The 27,657-nt window shown below is 36.6% G+C and overlaps 1 long non-coding RNA gene across 1 annotated transcript in view; it reads right to left on the bottom strand.

Annotated features, from left to right (window-relative positions):
- The window catches only part of LOC121674302, an 87,515-nt gene that overhangs the window by 45,051 nt on the left and 14,807 nt on the right, over positions 1-27,657 (bottom strand). The window contains exon 3 of the long non-coding RNA XR_006019531.1: positions 1,784-1,865. This is a non-coding gene — a long non-coding RNA (uncharacterized LOC121674302). The remainder of the gene's footprint in view (positions 1-1,783; positions 1,866-27,657) is intronic.

The raw sequence follows: 27,657 nt of genomic DNA, 5'->3' as shown, positions 1-27,657 counted from the left end.
GGTAAACCCAGCTTTAGAACAAAAAGTGAATGGTGAGGAACAAATGAAATGAGTAAGCACAGAAGCTGCATTCAAAAAACTTCCAAAAATAAAGTCTGTGGAGGACAGGACTATCAAAATCTTTCTTCTCCCAATAAAGGGAAGAAACACCCTAAGCCAAGACCATATGCATCCCAGTGATGACTTCAGGATGCTGATAGGTCATTCTGAGTCCACCTCTTTCTTTCAGGAAGGCTGAAGCTCCCAGTCTTTGGACCCAGAGGGTTTCTGGAAAGGATTTTTTATTTCCCCAGAAAAGTAATATAACTGCATTATGATTTTTTTTCTTACATTATTTGAATTATTAATATATATTATTGTAACTAATAAATCAGACTGTTAGATTGCTAAATCACTAACTGGAGTAACAATAATTTCCGAGTTTCAGCTGTGACTGTGTTTCTCTTTTGCCCAAGCAAGAGTTATGTATGATAAGCATGAAGCATGATGACTATATGTATATAGTCACACAATAAAAAACAAACACCAAACAGAGCTCACAACCATGTATTTAAAAGATGCACATCATCCTAATTGACAAAGAATATTAGAAAATTAAAAGAGATGTGTGAACAGCTATAGTTCTTCAATCACAGGTGCATTTACCATGCCAAAACTTTGCAAAAATATTTTTGTTCACTTCAGCTGTGACTAGGGAATTTATTTCATCTGTAAACAACAACAAAAAAAAGACATAAAAAATAGCAAAATCATAAAGTTGCTGCAATCTGTTCTAGAAGCATCAAATGAGTTTTCATCATCAAATCTTTTCAACCAGAAAGTGATTTGTGTTTTGTACAAATTATTTAACTGAATACAGTGAAACTGATGAATTTTCAAAGATACACAGTACTCATTTCATAGAAGTGCACTTTAAGAGGTAATTTTGTGGAAACACACATATTCCATCTATGGTTCAGAAAAAGTGAAACTTTGTGAAGACTTTTTATCTCCTTTTATGTTGCACTTACTGGGTGTAATGGACAAGCTTTTGGGGCTTTTTGGGGCTCTTTCTTTAGACTTAAAATAAAAGCAATAAACTCAAAGTTGAGAATTATTATGATAATTATTTAACCAATTCAAAAGAAAATGGTGGTTGGTACCAGCAGAGCAGAGGGAAACATCAGCAAGCAAAGCAGTAATAAGTTCAGTAGGTCTGGTGGGACAGAGAGGTCAGGCAGAGGTGCCACCTGGAGAGAAAGGCCAGATACTAGGGAGCCAGTATCTCAATGGTTTTTAATGTCAAGTACAGCTGTGAATGTTAGCTATGAATATACTTATTTTTGGTAGTTATTTCTTAAGAATCAGGGCTGAAAGATCAGAAATGCAGTCTTCCTTTTCTGAGATACTGTTCTTCATCTGGCAAGTGCACACATTTTACCTTCATAAATTAATTATAGAAGGTCATGCTAGTGGTTATCTGATTTTGTCCATGGAGTATCTGCAGGGGGCTTTTGGTGCAGTATAGGAAAATGCATTTCTGATAGCTTTGCTCTGAGAGACATCTAATGCTTGGAAAATTATGCCAGAAATTTTGCATATTTTCAGCTTCCTCAGGCTGGTATCACTTGGTGGACATTCACCTCTGACACACCTCTCTACACAAGGTTAGTAAGCCACTTCAGTGCCCAAAGAAGGGCTAGAATCATGCCAAGGATTCTTGGTATGCTTCAAATAACTGGTAGGGTAAATATACTGGTCTTACTTAAAGTAGATGGTGTTCTTTCTGCTTTATGAGACTCACCAACAACACCAGCTTGAAAACTTTTTCCAGAGGCAGCTGAAGGTGGTACAGTCGCTAAGTTGATATTCTTAAGATAATTGTTCTAGAATTAAAACCACAAATCTATTTATAATCTGATGATTTCATGAATTATTTTAAAGGAAAATAGATCAAAAAACCCCACACCCCACTCTGCCTTACTCTGGATTAAATATATTCAAAACGAAAAGTATTTTGATTAAGGAGACTGTCCCTTTGAAAATTGTTTTAAATATCCTATGTAGTCAGTGGTTTTCTTTTTTAATTGAGAAGATTCAAAACTTACATTTTTGCATTAACATCCCCATCAAAAGCTTTATCAGAAATTCTCCCAACAACCCTGTTAGTAGCACATATGCAATCATCCTCACGCTGTATTTAATTGGGACAGATACAAGAGTCACAGCTGTTTCTGTGAGAGTTTCAAGCTAAATTACATTTTTGATTGAGTTACTTGAGTGGCAAATCTCCATTAGTCAGTTATATACTACATGCTGTTATATCACTCTCAGAAAAGCAAAAACTTCATTCATCATTACTACAGCTCTCTATCAAACAGGCTTTTTGTATACATTCACTGCATAATTTGAATATTTGAATATTCCCCCCATAAAAAACCTAAACCAACCAAACAAAAAACCCACCACAACTCAATTGTCTCCACTATTAAAAGTATCATGGTAAATGTCACTCTTTTTAATAAATAGTTTGCTCAAGTATATTTCAAGTACTACACAAATAAATAGTGTTCTTTTAATACTTGCAAGTAATCTATGTTAGTTTATAAGTAATAATTCTGCTAAAATGAGAAGAAAGGAGATTGGATTACAAGTCCCTTTCCAAAAGAGCCAAATGTGTATATATGGAAAAGCGTTAAAAAGATGAACTTTATATTAAAGTAAGCAGTATCAGTTCATTTACCATATAAATACACTCCTAAGTCCATTCTTTGGTGAATGGTTACTGAAAAGACTGAAAAAGATCCATATCAAGTTAATGAATTCTACTCTGCTGACTTACAGAAAAGAATATAAAATAGAAAAATCTACATATATTATTTCAAACTGCTTATTAGATAGACTTATCTATAATATATATGTTAGGCACAAATTACATTAAAATAACATTTACAGAACTGCAAAGAAAAAGTTTCACAAGTTAGAAAATGGGAGGGGGCAATGAAAAAAATCAATGTCGGCTGAGTAACCTCAGCTCACCCCTTCTGCTGAGGCAGTATTTTGTGATCTTTATTTAAAGCACATTATGACATAGCAGATGTTGGAAGCCAATGCTGAAGAGCAGTGGTAGGAAGCTAGGAGACATGGAGCAAGGATAGATCACTGACATTTTCCCTTAAAGTGATACAATCATGGTGCCACAATACGGTCCTGAAGCCAGCAAAAATACTGCTGCTTCATTAAACTCCGCACCTAGAAATATATCAGAGGAATTTGTGGTTTGTAATTTCCCAAGTACAACATAATTAAGTTCAATCTAATCTGATAAATGTCATATGTGATTCATTGCCACTCTCAAGGTTGGAAAAACCCCAAAACTCCCAAAATGGTGGTGGTAAATCAGTGCCTAAAAGGTGGGGGGCTTAGAAACACAAAGCAGAGGCTTCAAACCATTGATAAATTTTTTTGAGCACCATGGTCATCTGTTTTCTGATAGAGAAAACTAATGGGTCTTGGCAAAAGGACTTTAAATTGGCAAGGAAGAATAAGGTCCTCAGTAAGGGACAGGAAGAAACAGAAAAAAAAATATAAAAAGCAGCAAGTACACAAGAAAATCAGTAAGAAAGATGCATCAATAGAAGAAAGAACAGGGGGCACCAAACTGGGATCCAGCAGGCAGGTAATTTAAGGGTGTTTCTAGAAAGTGGCAAGAAAGATAAAAGCAAAACTCAGCAAAATGAAATAATGAGAAATAATGAGAATTGTATGAGGCCACAAGATATTCCTGTTCCAGTGAATTTAAATGTTCTGTTTGGGACAATAACAGAGAAACTCAGAAACACAGTTTAGTTTTGAACTGTGGTTTAAAACTAAATCGTTGAAATGTTAGTACAGGAAAGCCCATGAGACAGAGGAGTGACTGCTACATTTGTACACACAGGAGGCATTCCCTCCTCCAAGGTAACCATCGAAATAGGAAGGAAAATAATGTCTTTAAATCCCTGGGTGAAAATAGAAGCAGAGAGAGAATGAATGCTTTCACTAAAGAATATCAGCACAACATACATGAGATGAAGTCTGGAAGGTGACAACACATACTGAAATTAGTTGAAGAATGATTAAAAGCTATACCAATTTTAATGCAGAAATTATCTTAGAAATAAGAATATACAGAGTAGAATCAATTATTCTCACATTCATTCAGCAGGCATGGTTCCTATGCACAATGCAGGGAACATCAGGATCCTGCAAAAGGAAAACTCAAGCGAAAATGCTTTTAAATGCTCTCCCTCTCTATTTACAGACACCTTTCACCACTAAGCAGGACAATGTCACAGTAGTCATGCTTCACAGCTGGAACCGAAAACTAATATGCTTGGGTTCCTTTTTTTTTTCCTTTTTAATTATTTTTAAGCACCAGAATTACATTAAAAGGTAGAAGTCTCTTTTCACCACAATCATCCTTAACTCATGTCTGCTAAGGAGGTAGGTGGTGCCAATGTTTATGGTTGCCCTGTAGAGAAGGGAGAAATTCATCAGAGAGCCAAAGGAATGATAAATCCCTTTCTTCTGAGGGAGTTTCCCCTCTGTGAGTGAGACAGGTGAAACAGTTTCTGACTAATTTAATAATGAATATTAATCTGTAGAAAACAAAACCCTGTTAAAAGAAGCTTTCTGGCAATCTAACATAGTGGTTAAAAAACTAAAGTAAGGACAAAAGCACTGAGATGAGGAAATCTTTAGCTCTTGCTTGCCTTGGAGGTGTAAGGAATTCAAACAAGGCAGCATCTCCAATTAAACCCATCAGGTCCCTTTCTGGATTTTCAATTGCCACTCAGATTCAATTGCCTAGCCAGTAAAGGCAGACACATAGCTCTGAGGTTTGGATTCCTTTCTGGAAACAGATACCTAGGAATAATCCATTTCAGTGCTTACTTCTTAATTACCAAAATTCTGCCGTTTTCTAGTTTGATCCCAGCTGTCTCTTCAGCTGCAGCTGACTTCAATGAGACAGGCATGCATTCAGTGGAAGTCTCAAGGTAATGGAGAAGCTTCAGAGGGCAAGAAAAAAAATCCTAAAAAATCTTTTTTTAAAAGAAACGGAATACGTAAATCCCCCAAGCTTTCACCGAAATTACTAGAATTAAGTGAGGCAGCATGAATAGCATAGCATAGCATAGCAAAGCAGAGAATGGAATGGAATGTAATGGAATAGACTAGACTAGACTAGAATAGAATAGAATAGAATAGACCAGACCTCCTTTCCGGTAGGAGGGGCCTACAGTGATCATCCAATCCAATTGCCTGGACAAAAGTTAGAACATGTTATCAAGGGCATTGTCCAAACATCTCTTAAAAACCAGCAGGCTTTGGGCATTGACCACCTCCTAAGGGACCCTATTCCCATGTCTGAAAACCCTCTTGGTAAGGAAATGCTTCCTAATGTCCAGTCTAAACCTCCTCTGTCACAGCTTGGAACTGTTCCCATGTGTCCTGTCACTGGAGAGCAGGGAGACCAGCACTTCGTAGTCCAATGCTCCAATCTATCCAGATCCATCTGCAAGACCTCCTACCTCTCAAGAGAGTCAACAGCACCTCCTTCCAGTTTGGTGTCATCAGCCAACTTGCTAATGGTGCATTCAAGTTCTGCATTCAGGTCATTCATAAATATATAAATATCTGGAAGAAATTCTTTACAATACACAGAAGAAATTCTTCACTGTGAGGTTAGTGAAGCACTGGAACAAGTTGCCCAGAGAAGCTATGGATGTTCCCTGGAAGTGTTCTAGGCCAGATTGATCAGCCTGGTCTAGTGGGAGGTGTCCCTGCCCAGGGCAGGAGGGTTGGAACCAGGAGATATTTAAGGTCCCCTCCAATCCAGTCCATTCAATTATTTTATGATTCTATATTTAACAGAACTGGCCCTAGAACTGAACACTGAGCAGCACGGCTGGTGACAGGTCACCAGGCAGCGTAGGCCATTCACTACTAGCCCTTGAGTTCTCTCCCTTAGCAACTTCTCCACCCAGTGGACCATGAACAAGCTCATCCCACAATTTGACAACTTGTCCAGATGATGCTGTAAGGAACAAAAGTATGAAAAACCTTGCTAAAATCCTGAAGAAATGCACCCATGACCTTCCATTCATCCACTGGGTAGGAACCATTACACAGCAGTATGAGTATGGAATTGCTGAGGTAGTCAAGACAGAGGTACAAGTACAACACACATGGCTGAGAAACAGAAAATGATTTGATTTTTTGAGGGTTTGAATGTATTTCAACATGCTCCTCAGACAAAAATATTATCTTGTATATAATTACAGAGATTTCATCAAGACCGTCTTATGAAAAAATATACTGTAGGAAAAAGAAGAATCTTCAAATAGAGAGGGGTCGCATCAAAAATACAGTGTCATATATCAAAACACTGCTGATATAGAGTAGTAGATCAAATAACATCTACTGGCATGGTAAACCAAATATCTGCCTGGAAACCAGAGAGGCACTTTGACCGATGCCATACTGATTGGAAGTTTACAGTGAGTTTCCAGGAAGATTTTTATTTCAAGAGAAAGCATTGCAAGAAAAAGGGCTAAGCACACCAGAGGTTATTTTTGGAAGCACATATTGTCTTAAAGGCTAAAGTTTTACATTGCATCTGTAAAATATCAGAGTTAATCAGCTTGAAAAAAACCCAAAGTGCTTGGCATTTGAAAGTTCTAGCATCTGTGTCAGTGCCACATTTTCATGTTTGAATAAAGAGATATCCAGGAAGAGGGCTCTTTTTGTGGAAATAAATTAATTTTGTTTTTATTTCCATCTCTCCCATCTCAAATTTAAGATTCTCTTAGTTTAGAAGCTGAGGGCCACATACACTTAATCCACGACATATTTTTATTGATGCTTTGGTGTAACGGCAGATTTCACTTCTCCGTGTCTGTAATTGATATAAGCAGATCCTTGCCACTGAAGTTATGGTTCAAGTATGTTTTGAAATAGAAAGGAATCCTTCAAATTGATTTATACAGCCCTGCCACCTGTAATATCTGTAGGTGAAATTGTAGCTACAACAGCCCACAATATACCTCCTGATGTCATAAAATTGCCCTTTCTAAAGGCAAGATTCTCTTGAAGGATCAATTTTTTATCTTGTTTCGTTCCCAAATCTATACAACATTTTCATGAAGCTAGAATATCTTCCATGTACAAGGATTTCCCACTAGAAATTCATCTCTATTCCTCTAAAGTTTATATTTATTCTAGGCTATGAAGCTTTTCTAAAAACATCTAAGAATTCCTTGGCTGGGTCTGCATTGTGCTCACTTTTCTCTGCAATCAGACATATTCTTAATTTTCAAGTTAATAGCATCAATTAATGGTTTTGAATTAGACCTCATTTTTGTGACAGAATTCTACGTTCAAATGGCCCTGCACAGTGACCTGGTCACAGCCCTCTGTGAATTCAACAAAGGCTATGACCTCTTGCAGTTGTCCCTTATTGTGACCTCCTTAATTGCACATATTAGGAGACACCAGCGAGTCAATAGCCATCAATCTCTTTACTCTGTTCAGCTATTAAGGTCTTATTTCAGACTGCTCAAAACACCAGAGAGTTGATTTTTACTCCTAAATCAATGGGACTTCAGCATATTAAACATTTTCATAAACACACAGAACTCTGGTATCCCATCAAACTTACTGAAAAATACTATTTTCAGGTGTGTTCTTGTATGTAATGTCTGTGTAGAACAGCTGAGGGACTATATGTACTTTTGCTAGATGATCCTCAGCAAAATCATTACTTAGAGCAGATCAATAATGTTCTCCCTCTTTAAGAATCACACCCTGATAATTGTTTTTGTAAAATAAAAAAAATAGATGAGCTGCAGGTTGTTCCACCGGATGCATGGCTCTATCTCTACCAGCATTTTGACCAAAATCCAAGCATTGGCAGACAGCATTTCATCTGTTACTACTCTATCAGATCTCCTTATTGCTATTTTCTTGCATATTTATTAGGCTGTTCTCTCAAGAACAGACTGTAGTAGAGCAGAATACTTAGTGTACTGGTTTATTAAAATCCCTCCAATGGGGAGACTCACACACCAGGAGATTTAAAATTGGTGAAAATGACCTTGCAGATATCAGTCTGAGGTGTAGCTAGCTTTTCTGGAGCCATACTGTGTGAAGAAGTTGAGCAACTTATCTGGATAGCTCTAAATATTTTTATTTTTCTATTTTTTGAGGGAAGGAGCTGCTGCATCTATAGAGAGATTCAATTATTATTTCTCCTTATCAGGCCTGAAGTTCTGCTACCTAATACATCATGTGTTCCTGCATCTTATGGAACTGCAGATCTCATAATGTTTCTTGACTCACAGGATTTTTCATTTTGCTTTGGTGGCAGTTTTTTGCACAGAGCTTGCCTGTTTAAATTGGGATGCATTTTCTGGCTCGTGGAGCTCTGGCGTTGTCATGTGGTTTTACAAAAATTGTAGTATCTCAGTTCCTAGATACCCTTACATAAGTGTTCTCATATATATATATATATATATATATATATATATATATATATATTCTTAATGGTCTGCCACCATTTCTTATATGCGCAAATATGTAGAGAGCATGTGTAAACATTGAACTCAACAACACCTTCTTGTAATGCATTTTTTTCACCTTATGGTTTCTACCTAATTTGTTGCACTTCTTTAATCCGGACTGAGGACATGACTAACTTCAATGAAGAATATTTTGGTTTACATTGCCTTTTTTTACTAGTAAGATGTATAAGGAAGAAGCATTCTAACACTTTTAGTAACTTTTATTTAAAGCTGTTGTGTTTTTCTACTCCTGTTTGACCACAGCATTAATCCAAAGGCTAAGTATACTTGTTAGCGTAAAGCATTAAGTCCAAATCACAAATTTATGCTTGATATTTTTAAATGGGTAGCAACAAGAATTATTTGATGACTACCACAGACTTTAAGATAAACTGAAGATCATAAAAATGTTACCTTAAAGTTAAATTGATGCTTAATAGGAAAAAGTTATATTTGTGGTAGTAAGAAAAGGACTTCCTTTCTTCTGGTACATAACCTTTGCTCATCCTGCTCTTTGTATATGCAGATTTCTTTTCAAGCTCTTCTTCTAGGCAACCAGAAAAAAAAAAGGATTTTTAATCTCTGATTAACAGAATTTACCTCAATATATACAGGATTTTGCATCTATTTCCAATCTTTTAAGGAAAGTCTCAAAACCAGCTAAAGAGGTCATTGAGTTCCATGTTTACGCATGCTCTCTGTATACTTTTGCATATAAGAAATGGTGATAGGTTATTAAGAAGAGCTGGTCTTAGAGACAAGTGTCAAGCCAAATTGTCCTGCATTTCACTTTGCTTGGATACCATCAGCTCTCACCTCTCTTCTCTCCTTCAAATGTGTGTTGGGAGCTGTATGGTATAGTACTCACCAAATTATTTCATGACACAATAACAGCAATTTAAAAGCTTTTAAAAAAAAATTGAGCAAATGTCTCTCTTTTTTAAGTTCTTACTTTTTTCACAATAGTTCTGAAAACTAAATATTTTATTTCAATTTCCTCTGCAGAAAAATTTTGTAGGAATTGGGTTGATCTTTTTGGCATTTAATTTTTTTCTTTTTTTTTTTTTTTTTGAGATACAGTTCACATATGCATGCAGTCCACCACAACTTAATTTTTCCTTAGAGAGTTTGAGTTTATAAATAGGAGATTGGGAGTCAACTGTCTTAATGCAAGAGTTTAAAACAAGTTAAATCTTTATCCCAGAGTGGATAGTATATATTAATCTACATGCACTCTCTGAGAAGACAATAAGGGAGCACAGAAGTCCCATGTCACCAGTAAGAAAACACCGTATTTTTGTCTCAAGGCAGATTTCACACATGCTTTCTACCTATCAACCTGTAAAATTACTTCACAGGTTCAAATTTTATTTTCAGATGGGACAAGGGAGTTGTGACCCTAAAATAGCAGCAAAGGTTAATTAGCAAGTGATGCCCAATCTCAATTTATGGTGAATTTCACTGTTTGCAAAAGTGGGAACAAGGGGGCCACAGCAATTCATCTGTTCATCCATGCCCCCGGTCCTGCTTTTGGCTCTGAGATGAAACACCTCGACTGACAGTTGTGTGGCGAAGTTTCCATGAAAAACAAAAAAGACTCAGAAAAGGGATTGCCTTGCATCATCTGTCTACTATCCCATCATCCTGCTGCCCCAGACACTGTTTGGCTATACTGCAATCCTGAAGTAGAAGACTCATGGATCTATAGTGGAGAAAGCTTTATTATAATGTGTAATGGGTGACAATGAGGGCCATGGGATAGATGACTCACTAATCTCTTAACAAAAGATTTATGCTTCAAACACAACCACAACCACAAGCAATATGTTTCAAGTGATTTATTAGCAGTGTGAAAAATGACAGCAACTGACTAATTAAAATGAGAAGTACAACCCTGAAAGTGTTCCAACAGTTGTCATTAACATATATCTGGCATACAATCACAGGTAGCCATAGGGAACATGCAGAGCGAGCACACAAAGACACAGTCATGTGTGGAAAATGGAAAACATTCTCACCTCTGCACAGGCATTGGAGTGGAAGCAAGTTCTTAAGTTGAGCACAAAATATCCCTCTGATCAAGGGGTACAGTACAGAAAACCTCCCCAAATAGCACTGTTAGTGTGCCTTTGCCTGGTTCTCCTCCAAACACAGGAAAAAGTAACACAACGTGAGGATAACTTGTTAAGTTTGGCTTCACTTCATAACAAACCTGTTCATAAACTGCCTTATTACAATGTATTACAACAGAGGTATTATCTCAGTGATATGACTCAGAGCTCTTAAATAGATAATAATTTCTTTGTGACAGAATCTCACCTACCCTAATGTAGAGGTTAACTCCTCGAGTCATAACATAAAGAATCCTGTCATTAACCATAATAATTACAAGCCGCAGATCAAGCCATACCCTGAAAGGAGCTGCAAACACTTCTACAGTCAGTTCTGTTTCAGTCAAAAGACAGAGAAACAGGAACCACCAGATGAAAACATGTGGAACGGTTATGTCAATCCACATGACACAAAGTTCAAATCATGCACAACAATTATTATGTTACCAAAGTTGTTGAAATGCTTTAAATTCTGTCACCAAAAATTCGTTTCGTCACAGGCTTACCTGCATACGGAATGACTGGGTTTAGGATGTCCCTTGAGTTGCACAGACCTACAACCCACCTTCAAGTATTCAGCATAGCTATATCAATAGGGGTTCATAAAACTCAGACCTAGAATAGCAATGCTGATATGAAAAAAATATATGGGGTTTTTAAAATTATATTTCCCTCCCAAACAGAGTCTGTAAAGGCATATATTTGTCCTTCATAAATAATTTGGGAGACTGAAATATGAAGAGGAAGAAATACTTCTGAAATCGGAAAAAATCACCCTAGGAGGAAAAAAAAATAAATATGAGGATAATTTTCTATAAGAGGAATGTCTTTAACTTCTGCAGCAGTGAAGTTCCACAACAGAATGGAATAATATTCAGAGGATCTTTGATCTGTTTATGAAAAGGATAGGGTGATATTGCTGAGAGCAGAACAGAGAGTTTGATGACACCTAGCAGGTCTGTCCAGCTGATATTAAAATAAACCAACTTGAAAGAAAATAATACAGACTACTCTTTTTAAAGGACCACAAGGAAAATAACCTGTAAAACAAATTGTTCATGAGTTTGCACAATTAAATACTGTGCAGAGATGTAATTTAAGTACTGTATAATCCAGGCTCAGCTAGCACTTTCATTATGAGATGTCTGTGCTTAGAAGGAAAATCTTCAACACATTTTGGGTCAGACACAAAACTCTTGGGCTTTTCCACTTCTTGAAACACTGACCCTGGGTCTTTTCAGGATATGCAGGTACCATATTTTCCACAGTTCATTTTAGTTTATGTTCACATTATCAAATACCTGTCCTTCAGATAAAATTTTGTCACTGGTTATGTTACTCATGACAAAGTCTCTTCATTTGCCGGGAAACACTGAAGTCATACTCATGTCCAGTAAAATTGCTGGATGTGGCTGCCATGTTGATGCCTCTCCACACTGGCTAAATTATTTCAGTACTCTACATAATAGTTGCAAACACCAGGTCCCTTGAAAACTATCTGAAAGAAATGTTCATTTATTTAGTTGGGTCTTTTCACAGTGCATTAGCGTGTAAGGGTTGTTGAGGATGTGATGTTTAAAAATGAAAGCAACCATATGTATATATCAACTGTTGACCAATCATTAACACTTTTTCAGCTCAAAGTTTATGCCAGCAGTAAACTGAGATCATAATCATGTGCTCAAACACATCTTCATAATACATTACAAATATCAGCAGAACCTAAAGAAGTAATAAAGTACCTAAAAGTGGTTGTCTTCTTTTTCATTGGCTCAAAAACACTGCCTAGTATTGAATTTTCTGCTGTGCATATTATTCTCTTCTTCTCCTTCTCAGTCTTTGAAAAAAAAATCAGAAAAACCTAATTTCTGGACTGAAAATCCCTTTCTTTTTCAAACTTCAAACTTCTCAAATTTGTCCACGAGCCAAGAGTTCGCATTAGGATGTTAAATACCAGCCTATGTGCTTAAAATAAAATATTGCTTAAAGTCAACAAGGTGTCATTCAGGTACATTCCAATACCTTTCATTATAGAAGAGGTTCAACCTATTTAAGCTAAAAGTGGATTTTTTCAAATGTCTAAAAATGATGATCAGCATTACAGCATTACTCACCAATGCCTGAAAAGTGAAATTCTATTTCCTTAGGAGAGTTCACAGCTTGTTGTTGTCATTGAAGCCTAAGTTTCATTAAAGAGTGGTCTTAGTTTGCCCACAATATTTGCATTGTTCTTCGGAGAAATTCCTACTTAAATGAGTCATCTTGTATTTGGGCGCTTCGGCTCCCATTTGGTAATATTTTAAAGCAAATATTTATGGAAGAAAAGGTTCACTAAGTCATTTCCTTGGTAACATAATTTCTAATGATTCATATAATCGTGCATATCTTTATAAATATATTCTGAGAAATAAACCACTGAAATTAAGTAAAATACACTCTTAAGGTTGATTTAATCTCTTTTACTGAAAAGTCATTAAAAATAAAATTCTCTCCCAGGATACTCAAGTCAAAATGACAAGCATGATAATAAACATTTGGTAATAAAAATAAATTAAAAATCAAAGCTTTATGATATATTTTCCTATCAAAGTGAAAGTGGCAAATTGAAAACAATAATGACGCTCATCCACAGTTACAGTTCCAACAGAACATTTCAGAGTTTGATTTAAAACTAGTAGCAGCTTGAAAATGAGCCATAATGTTACATTTTAAACTGCTACTGCTCAATCCATCAAGTATTAAAATATTGATGTTGATTGATGGCATTCTCTCACACTGTTTCTCTTGATGAGGCTTCAGAGAAACTGAAGCAACAATATTCACTATGTTACGAGGTTGCACACCTCCTCTATGCCAGTTCAGTTGCTACCACTGTGTTCATATGCACCAGGAATTTCTTCGGTGGTTTGAGAAATTCTAGCATCTTCACCAGGTATGAGTCTAGGACACACACTTTGGTAGCTTTTCAGCCGATAGTGGTACAGGTTTCCAGCACCTGGAACACGTGGGCTGAATACAGTCACTAACTGCAATAATCAGTTTTGCAGCTGCCATGTTACTTCCTAAGAAACTGCAGTGACTGAGCAATTCCATTAGGCTTTCTTGTGGAACTTTCACTGTCAAAAAAGGTCTCAGGGACTAAGATCCACTGGAGTTTTTATGCCTGGTGCAAGATGAAGAGATAAGACCCAGTAGTATACTGGCTGGTCTAAGCAATTTCCTGCTGGCATTTCGGCTTTGCTCCTACTGCTCTGTTGGTCTCAGGTTTTGAGGTTTCACATCCCATCCAAAATGCTATTGCAGAGGGTTATACCAACCCTGCATGTTTTATTCACACTGACCCACTTGCTCTTGTCATAGCTTTTAATGGCCACAGGACTGGAAGAGCCTAAATTGCTTTTTCTTCCTTTTTTGCTTATTCTATTGAGTAGCTTCCATCTGGATTTGTTGAGCAGCAGCAAGAAAAAAGAAATTAGAAAATATGCATATCCTGAAAATAGTACCTGTTACATCAGTTCAGACTATAAGCAATGCAGTTTCCTTTAATTTGCAGAAACAGAGTGAACCATAAGCACCCTTTTTTACAGCTATTTCTTTTAAATGTGGATATCACGGAGAACATTTGCAACTTGGCCATTTCAAAAAACACCCGGGCTAGTTCATAAACTTTTGACCTGTGGTATGACTGAGACTAAAAACTTTCTTCCTTTAACTTTTTCAGGAATCTTTAATGCACAAGAACAACAGGCACAGACACTCCAAGTTAAACAGCAAGAATGAAAATTTAAAAAAAGGAAAAAAGCACTTATAAATATCACCATAGTTGCAGGCTATTTCATACCTTTCTTCTTTAATATTAAACAACATCTAGGTGCAAATGTCTCCTAAAAAAGGCACAGTTATTTAAATTGGGAAAAATGCTTTATATTTGCCATATGTAATATTATGTAAAACTAAACTTCATGTGGAATATTTAATTATAAGATTTTATATTTTTAATAAAATTTTATATGCATTTAATGATAGGCAAAAATGCCATTCCATCTTAAGTGTTAGTTACTCATTTGAAGTGGCATTACTATACTATAAAAAATAATTAAAGTATAAAACCAAATTAGTAAACATTACACAGGCTTTTACACACTCTGACAAATTGATTTTGTGCATTATATTGTGACTGGATTAATTAGTATAAAATAAACAGTGAAACTGTCTATTAATGGCTCTTGGATTGGATTTTATTTTATTTTGAGCCTGTTCCAAATCCTCAAGAAACTTGGACATCACCTTCAGTGGATGGATGATGAGATCTTTAGTGCTTTGAAAATGGCTCTCGTAAAAACTTTCAAAGGAATGATCCAGGTCTTAAAATGGTAACATGGAATGGCTGTGGCTTAGCAAGAAAGAAAACACCTTCAGGGCTTAAATTGGCTACACCCTTTTTGTTTGAAGTGACAAGGCTTATCATTAAGCAGAAAAGTTTTCCTTCTCCACCACGACCCGAGACACCAACAATGCATTCTCACGTTTTCTTTCCGCCTGTTATTACCTTCTCAAGGAGAATTATTTCACGCATTTCTGAGGAGTCAGGGTCGAAAGCCATTTCTTTCCCCAATAACACACCCAGCCCTGCACACATCTAATGAAGGTATTCCACATCCCCAACTACTGCCATGCTGCTTTATCTCTCCAGAAAGTTTTTCCTCCAATATCATGCTTCCTAATGCTGTTTCAGGGTAGATATATATTTATACATGCATATTGTTTTCCTTCTTTAAGTTATCACCTTTTCTTAATCTTTTTGGAAGAAACAAAAAGGAAAATGGCTGTTAATTGTTGGGAGAAAATCTGATTTGCAGTATGCACACAGAAGTTACATTGAGTACTGTAAGGCCCCATAACTCGCACTATGACAATTTTAGAAGGGCTTTACAGTTTTTCATGTACTCTGAGTTAGAGGCATTGGAGAAATACTGAGAAGATATTCTCAAGAGGTCAAAACAATAAGGGAAACTTTATTGGCAACTTTAGAAAACCATAAAACTGGCAAAAGTTTAGGGCATCATTCAATCAACAGAAAACATTTCTCAAAGCATTCACGTGGCCCATTCAACTTTGCAAACTCTAAGCCCATTTGATTTTAAGTTACTCAAAAATTCTTAGGAGAGAGAATTAGAAGAAGAAGAAGAAGAAAGAAAGACAGAAAAGATATAGAAAAGAACAAATATAGCTACCACTCCTGGTTCCAGCAGTGTTCAGCTGATAGAAATTCCAAGAGGAGGTAGAGTCGAGACTTTTGGTCTTTACTTTCTATTTCTAATATCCCATAAGTGTACTATAAGAATTCAATTTAAAAAAAAAAAAAGGGGGGGGAAATTAGAAAGTAGTTTCAAAAATTAGACAAAAATGGAAAGAAAACATAGCAAACTAAAAATCCTTCAAAGAAAACAAATATGAAATCAGAGCTGCACATGGGTACAGGTGATTGCCTGGAAGACCCTGGTGGCAGCAGGGAGAACACTATAGCATGAGTCACCCGAGTAAGGAATCAAAATGCTCTTATGAACTGTTGGACATGGCTTGAAATCCATGTGTGAACAGACTGACTGGATCTAATACTAAATTTCCCTCTATTTATAGCATATCTGGATGTACAGTTAGGGTTAAACACATGAATAGGTCAATAACTGATATAGGCAGTAACACACACATGCAGTGTCGTGCTAAAAATGCATGCTGTGTCAAAACACAAAAACAAAAAGGATTTTGGTATTCTATAAACGTCTAAATCTGTGTCTCCACATGCATATAGAAACTCAGGACTCTAGCCTCTGTGTGTGGAAGATGATGCTGTAGCTCTGTGAGTCCTGGACTACGACAGCCAGACATCTGCCAGCCACAGAAGAAGGGACAAAAGGTGACTCTCACAGGAAGAATGCGGGACCCGCATTCATTCCCACTCACTATCCATAGAAACAAGAGTGAAACAGCTGGATAGACCCCAGGGGAGAAGAATTAAGTGAGAAATGTGACAAAACCACAAGACACAAAAAAGAAAAGCCAAGGCTGTCAAGAATATGACAAGAGCCTGCAACTGGACTGAGAAAGCTCCAGAGCAATTACAAACCCAAGTACTACATAGTAAATAAAGCAAAGAGGGGGTTGTTAAATGCTTCCAAAATGTAGATGAGACCAAAAAACCAAGGAGCAGCAGGTGATTTTACAAAAAGCTAAAGATTTAAGAAAGAAAAAAATCTAAATTAATACTGTCCATGTAACTGATGAGAGAAAAATATAGGATTGATATGAACCGTTATGACTTTAAATTTGTGAAATGAGCTCTCTATGCCTACCCACATATCCCTGAGTAAAAAAATTATTCTTCAAATTATACACTGATGACACTGGGACTCAAAGAACCTAATCATCCTTGCTCCCCTGTCATGAGAGGAAAGAGCTCCTATATGACATATACAGCCATATAATCAAGATATCTATCAAGAACTTTAAAAAAGTAAAAAATTAAATGCCATTTTGTAATCAAGAAATTAGTATTTCTGCTTGCCAACCCATTTCTCAATGTGCAGTTTCACTTACTCTTTCTTACTCTGTACCATCTGTTTTCTTTCATTCCTCTTCTTAGCTGCTTAATTTCACTGAAAACAAGGATTTCTCCCTTGGAAAAAAAAAAGGCAAGCAACCATTTCCTATTCATTACATTTTGTTAAACCTCTTAATTCTTTTCCCTCTGTCAACCACTTTGTCACCAAAATGACTTTGTCTGATATTCTTCCTTTACAAGTAATAGTTCAAATCTGATGATCCTTTGGAAAACATTTCCTCTCATAATGGTATGTATGAGTTCATTACTTCATCTCCCTCAGTTATATTATCCTGTCACAAGAAACACAGTGACTTTTGAACTTTGAGACTTTTCCAGCCCTACAGGAGCTGATGATCAGAGGATTTTGGCTTTGTCTTTCTTTGCTTTGAATCAGAATAGATTTAGCATCCTCTTGACCTGGAGATTGAATTGAACCATTAGGAAAAATTGAATGCTTCTAGAAAATATGTAAAATAGTGTAGTGATATGTAATGTAATAGACTCTTTCAAAACCTCTTCCACATAATTCTACAGATGCTAAGGAGGTTATTTACTGTGCCTCAGACTTTCACTCTATTTGTTCTCTATGAAAGTTTCAAGATAAATTCATACAAATTATAGGGAAACGTTTTTTTCTTAAACAAAATTTGCAATCAGCATTGCCAGTGACAGTTCAGCATACTTAAGAAAATGAAGCAGCTCATTTTATTTCTAAAATCCATTGATTTCTAAGAATTATTTTTTACCTCAATTAATATTGATAAAAGTATGCCTTCTCCATACTCCATACATATATTTGTACTTTCATAGATTTCTGAAGCAGCACTTTAAAATATTACTAAGAAAAAGCATAAAGTATGTTTCATTCTGTATAAGATTCCAATTTACATGCCTGACCTATGATTAAGTATTTCATTACTGTCTCACTCATAGCAGGAAGCATTTATTGGATACAGCATGCATGATTTATTTCAGGACAAGAAATTCAAGTTAAAACACTTTTCACATCTCCTATCCTAGTGACTTAGCATAGTGGAGAATGTTCCATAGATCACCCAGTGATATGCTTAGTTCTCTGATTATTCAGTGCTGGGATTTTAGTTGTTTTTCAGTGGAGGTTTTTTATTGTTTGAGGGGTTTTTTTGTTGTTGGGGGTTTTTTTTGTTGTTTTGTTTGTTTGTTTTGGGGTTTTTTGGGGGTTTGGGGGTTTTTTTTGTATTTGGGGGGTTTTTTTGTTGTTTTTTTTTTTTGTTTGTTTGTTTTGGTTTTTTTATGCCAGCAGTTGTGATCAGGTGAAAATCATTCTTGTACAAACCACAAGCAACATTAACCTAAACTGTCAGTTTTTGGGAAAACTTGTAAAAAGAAGGTTTCTGTTCAAATTTTATCAATAAATCTGAAACACAAGTGTAAGAAACTGGACTACCTGTCCCTGGTCATAAGGCTATATAATTTGAATTAAAGTCTCTTGCTTTTAGTTACACTATTTTAAACTCTTATTGTCTTCTCTAATTCAAAGTCAATTTGCTTTTCTGGCAGGCATAAAGAGGTTTTTATTTTTTTCCCTCTGAAGTGGCTTATACTTAAGTATAATAAGAGATAGTTCATTTGTTTTGAAAATGAGATCATTAAGTCTCCATGGCCTGACAATAGTCAGAATAAACTGTGCAATTATTGTATTTTTTTGAACAACAGAAATTAATCAGATGGACTCTTGAAGTCCTTCTGGAGCATTAGAGTTTTAGACTTGTGTTCTGTTTCCCACCTCCTCCTCTCAGTGAGGAAGAATTTGGCTCTTCACCTTATCATAACCAAGATTCCTCCTTCCACCAGAAGGAAGATTCCTTTTTTCCCCCTACATCTCCTAATATCAAAATGCTGCAAGTACAGCAATAGAAACAAAAACAGCTGAAAAAAAACCCCACTAAAATAATGTTTGTAACAAAGACAAGTAAATTTGGTACTACAAAGCAAGCCAATTGTACTTACCAGGTGCTAAATAACTGGAAATACCTACAAAGCCACCTTACAACTTAGGTTTTTATGTGTCCTATTGGAAATTGATGACATTTTTCCAAAGCTTTCTGACGTTTTTAACAGCAGGCACTTTTCCCAATCCATTTGCATGTTCTAAATCAAACCAAGGGCTGAAGGTGTATTCAAAAGATCTTTTTTCAGCTATTTGAAATTACTATTCTGAGCTAAAATCAATGTTCTTCCAACAACCTGTTTTTTAAAAGTAATTTTAAACTATAATTTTAGCTACTAACTTCAGCCTGTCCTTTATTCTTCCTCTGTGCCCTCTTCTTTCCTTAAATCTGACACCCATTCTATCTCAAAAGCTGAAAATTAACTGAGAGACTACTGGTTTAAAACACAAATAACTGTAAAAAGCACTAATAACTGTATTGTTTACATTTCACAGTGATTACCTATTGCCTCCTTGTAGTCAAATCAGACTGGAGTTTGTTTCTTGTCAATGCTTGCTCCTTCTGAAAACTGGCATTTCCAGCTGTGAAGTAACAAATAACCAATCTTCACCCCTTCTCTACCTCCTGAATTTTCCAGGACTTTCAGATGTGAAAATTAAATATCTTCTGTCTGCAGACTCTCATTAAGGCTTTTTTTTCTAGTAACAAGTTGTGGAGAGCTTAATGTCAACACAACTCTGGAAGGGAGAGGAAGTGAGCAGATACAGAGTGGAAAGAGATCCGCTCAGAACAAGACTAATATTCAATAATCTTCTACCTTTGCGGGTAATATTCAAATCTTCAAGACCTAGGTTAACATAGAACACCTCTGACTAGCTTGAAAAATACATTGATCTCATTCTTAACACATCCTTACCTTCCCCTATGTATTGCTCAGAGCTGGTGGTCAAAGATATCTGCTGCAATCACCTGTAACATGTTCCCCCATGTAGTGTCCTCATATCCATCTCTCCCAAAAAACACACATCCTCTTACTTTTCACCCCCTTTAAGTGTCTACATATTTTTTTTAGAAGGTCCATGTGACAGTATTTAGCTGTGAAAGCTGCTGCATTTTAACACATGAAAATCAGCCTCTAAGACCGGTTAACGATGTATCTGTATCTACCTTTATAAAAAGAAGTCTTTTAGTGCCCAGCTTAGAAATGTAACAAGATTTCTGATACTTTAGGTTTAAAACTGCACTTTTTTTTTTTTTCCCCCCAGTATTTCCAAGTGTACATATTGTAATAGTGTACAGTGTTTCCTAACTGGCAAAATTATGTTTGATTTAGGAAAATTCTTTCAGGAGATGATCCTCAAATAACTAAAATCCTTAGCTAAGAACCTTATCCTGTCCCTGCATTTATAAAAGAAAAGTGCCCACACATTTTTTACCTTTTAGGTACTTTTTTAGCAAGTAAAGTTGCCTACAAAGTAAGCAAACTCCCTGCAAATTTTCATCATCCTTCATTTTAGCTGTTGCTTAAGGTATCTTTGAAGAATTAATAGGAACTGCTGTCAGTAACAGAAGCCAGTTGGTTGTATAAATAAAATTCTATTTTACTTCCAGGAGTTGAAAATGAAAATAAAACCTGTTTCTTTCAAAGAAATTATTGCTTTACTGTGCTAAAATGTAACCTCCAGAGCCACTGCTGTGCATCCTGTGTTATCCAAAAAGGAGTTAATCAGCTTTCTGTAGTGCTAGAAAGACCCTGACAGCAAGTGACAGTGTGGAGTGATGATGAAATCCTAACACTGTTCCATCAGAGCACCTGCCTGCACAGGTACACAGGCAGACTAACTGCATTTCCAGCTCCATCACCACATGTTGCTACATAATCACCATCCAGCCCCTGTAGCTCCAATGCAACATTAATTTTGCAACATTAATTATGTCTGATAAACATACTGTGAGAAAAATGTTTGAATGCCACAGTTATTAGCATATGTTAACTACTATCTGAAATCAGTACAAATTTCCATATTTATAAAAATCAAGATGCAATAATTGAATGTATTTTCAATGGGAGAAAAACATGTCATTTATCTTTAACACTTTACTTATTTCACACAAAAAATTAAATTTAAAATGAAGTCTCAAGAAGCATTGACTTAAAAATACCAAGCACCCCAAAAGAATCCTTTATCGAGAAGAAATTTTGAATTGTGACCTGAGTAGGACTTGAGTGGGAAGGGGTTATTATTCCAATAGCTACAGAATATCCATAAGGCTCTAAGGAAGATCATAAGGATTATAACAGTTCTCACTCTTTCTTCATACCACTTCAAAAATCCACAAATAAAAATGAGGATAAGATATTTGCTGTTAGGAATCTGGAATTCAAATAGACTAGAAGAGTAATCAGTACTATCCATTAACATTAATACTCGTACAGCAGCTACAATCTTGGTTTTTTAAATGGGAGACACCTCCAGGAAGATTTTAAAAAGAATTCTGAAACCAGAAGCACAGTTAGCCCCAGGTCAACAGCCTGAATCCTGACTCAGTCCAGGGACATCAGATCATAGATCAATATCGCTGATAAAAAAGAACAAAAGCAGAATTAAGCAGGTTGCATACAGGCAAAGATGTAATGAGCAGCAATAGATTCTTATCCTGACTTGGAAGGGGAAAATAAATTAAGAACTATGATACATCAGCCCTGTGTTGATACTACTGCTATATTCTTCTGGGGAAAAAAACCTTTTAAAAATCAAGCTAGGACTGTGGTATTTAATGCCTAGTAATCGTGAACCTTAGTGATCTAATGCCATGTTCAGACTCTGTAGCTACAGACCCACATATATATAACTTTACCCATATGAATTGTCTCAAAGATTTCAATGGGATAAAACATATACTAAACGTACGATATATTACGATATTTATCTGCAAGGAATAAGTACACTGTAGCATGAATGAATAATTCTTAGTGAAAGGCTGGGTTTGAGACAACCTTAATCCAAGAATCACAGAAAGGCTTGGATTGGAAGGGACCTCAGAGATCTTCTAGTTTCAATTATTTCCCCTCCCTGGGTAGGGATGTCACCCAGCAGATAGGTCACTCAGGGCCTCATCCAACCTGGCTTTGAACACTTCCAGGGATGAGGAAACTTTATTAAAAAAAAAAAAAAAAAAAAAGAACCATTGGTTCATTTTAAAGACAGCCATGTCCAAATGTGAATATGCACAATCTGATGCAGTGACTTCTTTCTGCCTCCATCACCTCAGCTGCCACGGCTGAGGGGAGGGAAAGTGCAGAACCCTGGCTCCCTGGGACACAGCTCTTGAGTATGAGGGATCATCTGCCAGCCAGACACCACACTTCTACCCCTTCAAGTCCTCTCCTAGGTTAAGAGACCATGGGAGCATTAGTCATTGCAAAGCCAAGAGAAGTTCCTTTTCCACTCTGAAATATGACAGCATTCCACATGAAATAAGTGTTGTGGTTACCAATCTCCTTCGGTTTTGTACTTGCCTTAAGCTGCTATTAGAGAATTATTTCCTTCTTTGACAATTTGCTGACATCTTGCTAGCATGGGTGAAGTCATCACTAAATTCCCTTCTCAAGACTCACTGTAAACCTGATGGGAAAGTAAACACTTTGCACAATGGGGTTTTTTTGCTTGTGTGTTTCTCTACTTGCTTTTGCAACACAAGCAGCTTTGCTCAGCAGCAAATCCTATTCAAGTAGTTATTGTGATTGCCTGCACTAACATGAGACACTCATTTAAGAAGATTACAAAATAATGATGAAATTGCAGCATTACTACATTGTAAATCTCATCAGTGAGGATAAAGAGAAGCTCTCAGAAAGTAACAGATTGTTATTTCAAGTTTCTCTGTTTCCATTATCTGACTACTCTGAACATAAGGAAACTAAAGACATTGATATCTTAAATATTTCAGAGGTAGTTGTATGTAATGCCTATATTGTGGTTTAGAAGTTTAGCTTCATCCTGGAGTTAACAAATGAATAGCAGGTGATTAAAATGCTGTTTATTGTACCAGTAACTTGTTTTATAAGCTCCTATGTTGACACTTTAAATCACTGTGAAAAGCAGGGCAGCATCAGCTTGTGCACTGGGCATTCTTGTACCATGTCAAGTATTTGAAGTGCTTAAAGCTCTGACGAGTCTATCTGCTGAAAGACTCAGTAAGATACCCACTACTTTAAAATGATCTATTTTTAACAAATATTCAGCTAAACAAAGTCATGAGTTCAGACTGATTACTATAACCAGTCTGAGGGACACCAAATCTATAAAATTTAAATGTTGGATTGCTTTTATTGCTCATCTGAGAGGCTCAGGGTCAGGCAAAATTGAAGACTATACTGAAATTATCAAAAACTTCAGTCCCATCATAAAAACAAACTGGCTGATCTTGTCGCAGGACACCTCACTCCCTGCAGATAATCTCAGAAAAATATTCCCCTTTTCTTCCCCCTAATTCCACACCTTGAGGGGTTTGTACATTTCTGTGCTGTACTGTGCTCATGTGCTCTGCTATGAAAGTGGGGATGCTAGCTGCCCCAGGACAGTGTAGTGAACCATTGAAAAATGAGTAGCTTCTCTTCTCAGCTTGGATGTATTGGCACTTTTTACATCTCTGGCCTCCTAACAGTGTTGTGAGTTACTGAGAGTAGTCAGTGCTCTCACTTGGCCTGAACACCTTTTTTGAAGCAGTTTATATAATCAGCTGAGCAATTTATGCCCATATTCACAAGTGGTTCACACAACCAGGCTCTCACTCAAAGTATTATAAAGCACATTACCATATGTATAAGGCTTTACGTACCGATATTCCATACACATTCATACCTAGATATGTCTTAATTTAACACGCTTTCTGAAAAGGACACATGCGTATCTTATAGAGGCAGTCACACACGGATATGTTTTAATGTAACAATCTTTCTGAAAAGGACAGATCTGAGCAAGTGAAATCTTTCTCCTTTTGAAGTTAATGGTAAATAACCTCAAAAGTACATCAAGCTTGGGACAAAACAAGGAAGATTGTTTTCACAATTAAACTTAGGTAAGGAGGTTTTGGGGATGATATTTCTGGTGAAGCTAGTGGATAATAAATGGTAGTTGACAATGAATAGCTATAATCTGCTCCCTTCACCTCTGCCTTTGCCCTTAAAGCAAAGTAGGTACTCCAAGGACAGGAGTCTTCTAGAAAAACTGCATGTCTTACGTGCAGACAGAAGAAGGTTAAAAGAAAATCTAGTTCTCATTTATCAGGAATACTCTAGCCACAAATAGAGCTCTATTTGAGCTACCTGTTCAGGTGAGTTATCTCAAAAGGATTTTTATATTGTACAATTAGCTGACAGCTGGGTTGCATCTCTCTTGTGGGTAAGGCAGCTGGCAGAATTGTATCTACTTTGTACCCCTGGTGCTCTGCAGGTATCTCTGCCCCAAGACATTCTGGGCTTGCAAAACATGCAACTGTTATTAGCAACTATTGAGTCTATTTTTTAAACATTTTAGGAATTATTCTAGTTGCAGAATGTGCATTTCCATAGCCTTCACTGCAGCTTGCCCACAGAGAATTTAATCTTATTTCCATCCAGAAAGGAAAGAGTGACTTTGATGTGATCATCAGAGTTAGAAAACACCTTAAAGACCACCTTGTTCCAGCCCCGCCTTGCCATGGGCAGCGACAGCTTCCACCAGACCATGTTTCTCACAGCCCCATCCAACCCAGCCTGGAACACTTCCAGGGACAGGGTATCCACCACTTCTCTGGGTAACCTGTTCCAGGGCCTCTCTATCCTCACAGTAAAAAATTTCTTCCCAATACCTAATCTAAACATACCATCTTTCATCTTGAAGCCATTCCCCCTTTTTCTTTTCCTTTCCCCCTTGTCCTATCACGGACATGACATACTTGCAGGGACTAGCCAGAAACCCTGCTAAGAATTTGCTTTCATTGTAAGGCACAAGCACTTTTCAAATTCTTGGTCTGGTGATCCTATTCTAGTCATTTTAGTTTTCAAGTAATTTGAAAAATCTGTATTGCTTAAAAATACACCTTTATTACAGCCTTTATAGCCAAATTTTAAAAAATATTAACTTTTTTGGAAAAAAAACCCAAACAACTTAATGTCACAGTTCAGAGCATACTGTATTTAAAAGGAGCATTTCACCCTAAATGTAAATGTTTTACTTTTGAAAAACAAGGGAAAGGAAAACATTATTGTGCTTTCAGATTTCAAATGGGTTTTGGCAGATGACATATGTTCCCCAAAAAGCATACTTTGGGGACTTGGGCCTTGACAGAAGAAAAGTATTAAAAGGATGAGCAACCAAGTGATATATTTTATCTCTGTTTTCAGTGATGTTACCATTTGTAGCATTTACAACAACAACAGCAGAGTAGTCACAAAACAACAGCTGTCCTTCTCTTCAAACTACTTTTAAAGATTATCTCTCTCATGATGTTTACAAAAACTTGACAATGGTTAGGCAGATGATATTCTTCACTTGCTTATTACTTATTCCAAAAATGAGAATAATTTCATCCCTAACTGGAGTTTCTTCTATCTCCTTTTTGTATTTGTCTTGGTGAATAGAGACTATATTTTCCTCTATGTTCCAAACATAGGTAATAGTGATAGAGACCTTAGATATCATCAATATTAAAGAAAAAGGAAAGAAAATCATGTTTATTTTTCCACTGAGGCACAAGTTCTCAGTTACAGACTATTATGGACAGCAAACGACTCCTATATTTACACTAGGTAATAATAATTTACTCCAATAAGTTATGAAATTACATCTAATCGTTTCTCTTGGGTAACTGTACAATATTAAACAATCTGATGTGTGAAATCAGATTTAAATGTCAAGTTGAAAAAAATCTGCCAAACATGTCTCTCTAGGTATCACAGGAATGTTAACATTAAACTGCAGACAGGAACACAATTAATAAAAACAACAAAAACAAACCCAAACCAAAAAAGTATTTCCAGCATAATACCAGAGGTAATTTTTGGGATATATCACAAGAGAATTTTAGGCAAATAATGAACTCTTTAGGTGTACTGCTGAGATTCAACTACATCAAAACAGCTAGTTTTCATGAGCTGTCTTACAATTCCTTAGCTGTTGCTGTTTCTGGCACAAGTGATATAAAAACAGACTTGATATCTAGACTAGTATGATTGCAGCTCCAGGGGTAGAGGCAGTAAGATTCATCTGTCACCTTGTCTCCACCTAGTACAGATCTATGTGATAGGTGATCTCAAAATATCACACTGGATTTCTTAACACACAAACCAGGAGGAAATGTGGAGGTGAAAAAAGCTGTCCTAAAATTCCAGTGCTTCAAGAACCCTTTTGAATACTGGAGAATCTGCTTCTAATTTTGCTGAAATTTTAAGTTCCTCTCTCTGGGACATTGATTTCTAACTCCCAAGAAAACAGCCCAATCCTCAGGCCATGGGCATGATCTAAGGAAACTGGGTTTCTCCAATTCTGAATGTTTGGGGACAGGGAAGGAGGGAAAAGAAATTGAAATACATTCTCCATTCAGCTAAAAACAATCCAATGATCAGATGATTCATATCAGTGAAGTGTTAGAGAGCTATATAGAATATTCTAAAGATAGAAATCTCCTCTGAATATGTATATAAAAGCTTGAATGATTTTTTGAGTACTTCGACAGCTTCAGCAGTAACCCTAGAAGAACAGGGCTGGAATTGCTCAAACAGGAGCTAGTATTCAAATAACCCATCAAAACTGTATTTCCCACAGACTGGCATCATGAAAAGAATTTTGGATAAAGGGGAACAGATGAAGAGAAATAGCAAAAGTACTCAGAGGAGCTGTCAAAGTCCCCCAGGACAGTTTTAGACAGAATTAGGACACCATTTGCAGGAAAAGTTGTTGTTATGGACACTAAAGGCTCAGCCCCGGCTCTGCATGAAGAAAGCAGTCAGAGAGGAACCTGACTGTTCAGCTCTGATCAGAATTAAATTTACATTTATTTATTCCCATAACCTGTGGATTCCAAATTTAAAGTAGAAGTTCAGCCTCAGACTGGACTTTAATATTGGATACAATAAAAAGAAAAACCCTGGGGAGGTCTCTCCCTATGAAATCTGAACAAAACTGGGATATGGAGGCACATACAGGATACTGATATATCCTTTAGAGACAAGAGTTAAAGAACAACACTAAGTTAAATACTGGCAGGTAGCACTGGGTAGCTGAGAGTGCAGGTAGAGAGATACCATCTGGGAGGTGTTAAGTGAAGTTTGGAAAAGTACTTCCCCTCTCCAAAGAGGCGGTGGCACACAGCAGATTCACAGTCTTAGCCTGGTGTTTCAGGGCTTATCTCAGCATCCCCGGGCTGCTGAATCCCAAATATAAATC

This window comes from Corvus kubaryi, unplaced genomic scaffold (assembly GCF_017639235.1).
Source record: "Corvus kubaryi isolate FWS band 111438036 unplaced genomic scaffold, C.kubaryi_AGA036_p1.0 67, whole genome shotgun sequence".
NCBI classification, from domain to species: Eukaryota; Metazoa; Chordata; class Aves; order Passeriformes; family Corvidae; genus Corvus; species Corvus kubaryi.
The sequence above is the reverse complement of the archived record's forward strand: the minus strand, read 5'-3'. Positions and strand labels throughout refer to the sequence as shown.